General features: G+C 32.1%; 1 long non-coding RNA gene across 1 annotated transcript; it reads left to right on the forward strand.

Moving 5' to 3' along the window:
* On the forward strand, positions 2,011 to 2,820 carry LOC109722000. The gene is made up of 4 exons (XR_002219354.1): positions 2,011 to 2,084; positions 2,186 to 2,272; positions 2,374 to 2,427; positions 2,647 to 2,820. It is a non-coding gene; the product is annotated as an uncharacterized LOC109722000 (long non-coding RNA).

The raw sequence follows: 3,059 nt of genomic DNA on the forward strand, positions 1-3,059 counted from the left end.
CATCTCAATCAAAGGGAGTATGATGAAATGCTTTTAAACCATGACCAATCTTTACCAAATCCAGATCAAAACCTTGAGCAGCAACTTCATATGTATTTTTCTCAGTTAGTTTCAAATTTGCGCCAAAATAATTCGTCCCCACCTATCAACGAAATTATCAATCATTACAAACAAAGTGAGACTGGACGAAGTGAACCAAATCATGAGCTGAAAGGAAAATTGCCCCAAAAACGAAAGATACAATATGTTAACAAATCTTCACAAGAGCCTCAAATTAGCCAGTTGTTTCATAGCCTTCGTCAGCCTCAAACTGATCCAACTGTATTCCAAGAACCTTCTTTTGAATTACTTCATCATGATGCAACTCTGTCTAATCCAATTTCTAGTCCTTTTCCACATGGTGATTTCTGGCAGAATCAAAATAATAATTTTGCTGACTTTGAAGAAAATTATTCTGAAGAAGATGACTTTGATGATGATTCTAACGAAGAAGAAGGCAATGCGAGAGATGGTACATTTTTTATTCTCTTACTATATAAAATAATATCTATCGACTTGACGTTTTGTGAATTATATTTCTTAATCAAAGTTTAGTCGAATTATATTATTAGGTATGATTCTCTTGCTATATATTTTTTTCATTAAGTAGGTTCAACACAAGCATCGAAGAATACGCGAGGGCGTACTAAGTTACTCAAACTGTTTAAAAGGACAAAACCTATGAAGGTCAAATTCAATGAATATGGACAACCGATTGGAAAATCAGCAGCCATCCTTAGAAATTTTTTGGGGCTCATAGCCAAAAATGGACAAATAACTCCTCTTAGTCATAGAGATTGGAGACTAGTTCCAAATACAGATAAAAATCTTATGTGGAACATCGTATAGGTAGAATTACTAATATTTATAGTGATTTCCTTTGTATTATTTGATATTTGTCAATATATATCTAATCTTTGATGCAAAAAAAGTTCAAAATTCCAGAAGAAGGAAAAAGATGGGTTATGATGTCCATTGGAAAAAAATGGAGAGAGTTCAAATGTATGTTGAAGAAACTGCACTACGACCCTCATACAACTTATGCGGAAAGAATAGCAGACCGTGATTCACGGGTCTTACCAAATGAATGGGAATTTCTTGTCAAGTATTGGAATTCTGAATCGGCATTGGTATAAGAATTAATTATTAGAAATTTTGTGGCGGCTTTTATATGTTTTCATCGAATTTTTTCTATACAAGTGAAAACTGCAATTTAGGATATTATACATTTCTATATATTTCATATTGATAACTTTCTAGCTTGACTGTATTGGATTTAAGTTTTATATGTCTTTGACTCATTGTAGGAACGTAGTGCAAAAAATAAAGCTACTCGTGCGAAGCAAGATATCACGCATACTGCAGGCACAAAGAGCTTTGCTAGGGTTCGTGCAGAGGCATGAGAATCTTCATTCTCTTTCAAATTTTGTATTTAAATTTGTTATTATATTTTTCTTAACAAACTAATTTTTCTATGTGTGACTAGATGACAAAGGAGAGTAAAGTTGCACCTAAAAGACATGAGTTATATATAAGAACGCATACTAAAAAGAATGGCAAAGCTCTGGAAAGCTGCGAAAGTAACATTGTATGTTTTTAACATATTAAAATTATATTTATTATCTCAAAATAGTATTCTCTCATTTAATGTCTTTTTGTAGGTTGCAATAAAAAAATTTTCATCTCATCATCCAGAAGTTGCACAAAAAAATACATCTCGAGATGATCTTTTAGTGATGGCTCTAGGAGAGGAAAAACGTGGAAATTATGTTCGTTGCTACGGGTTGGGTGCTGCTCCCTCAGAAGTCTTTGGCCCAAATCCAACTCGAACTGAATGCTTAAAAATGCTTTCTGAAACTAAAAGGATAGCTGAAGAAGAGAAACATGTAATGCAAAACGAGATTGTTGAAATGAGGCAAGAAATATTGATGATGAGGGCAAGGTTGGAAACAATGGAAAAAAGATCACAAGACTTGAATACGATTGAAGATAGAGACATTCCATCTAATCCAATAGGAACATCTAATCCAATAGGCAGTGCGCAAGTAAACTCGAGTTGTCATTTATGGTTATTTTACTTTATAAAAATGACTATTTAATTATAATGAGATAGAAATCATCTAATCATGTTCTTCTTTCTTTGTAGAATGGCAATAATAACATTCCCTCCGCAGAACCGCCAAGTAATGAAATACAATCTTCTGAATCGAGCTTTGAGGTTCCACGAAATCAGGTAGTTCTATTTTTATTAATTTATCTTAATGTTCTTGTATAAAATATTATATGTAGTTAAGATCAATATGGATGTCCAACATATACGATATTTGAATGCAGGGTTATCGAGCAAAAGTTGTTGGAAAGGATGTCCATGCTATGCTAGATAATGGGGTTATCTTCTATTACTTATTTTGATTTTTCTTGTTACTTATTTCTTATGCATACAAATCTCAATTTTTATTTTTTTAGTTCTATTTCAATATTATTCCAATATACATTTTATGTCTTTAATTACGTATATTATTGTGATATGATATTTGCTAACTAATGCAAATTAGTCTTAACTTTTTAAAAAATTAACTATATTTCTTTATTTTTGCTAAATATTAGAGTGGAGTTGAAGTATATATAAAGAGTTTAAGAAAGCCTCACAAGTATGTTGCACAAGGTTCTTTGTTGAGCACAAATCCAACTACTAAAATAGGTGGCGCCGAGTTAGGATCACAATACTGGGAGGTTCAAATAAATGTTCCAATAGAGCCTAACGAGCCGTTATTAAGATCATATGGAAGTTTTCAAACAATTGGGGATGCTGTGGGAGCAACTGTGGCCTGGCCATTTACATTTGTATAAGATTTATTTATTTTATATTTTAATTTGATTTTATCATCTAATATAGATTATTGACTCGTTAAAATTAACTCTTAATGTGTTTTTTTTTCCGCAGGTTCAGTGCAAGTAAGGATACATTTGGAATGTTATGCTATTTTGTTATGTTCGCAAACTATTTTATGTCATGTGAC

This window comes from Ananas comosus, linkage group 16, assembly GCF_001540865.1.
Source record: "Ananas comosus cultivar F153 linkage group 16, ASM154086v1, whole genome shotgun sequence".
NCBI classification, from domain to species: Eukaryota; Viridiplantae; Streptophyta; class Magnoliopsida; order Poales; family Bromeliaceae; genus Ananas; species Ananas comosus.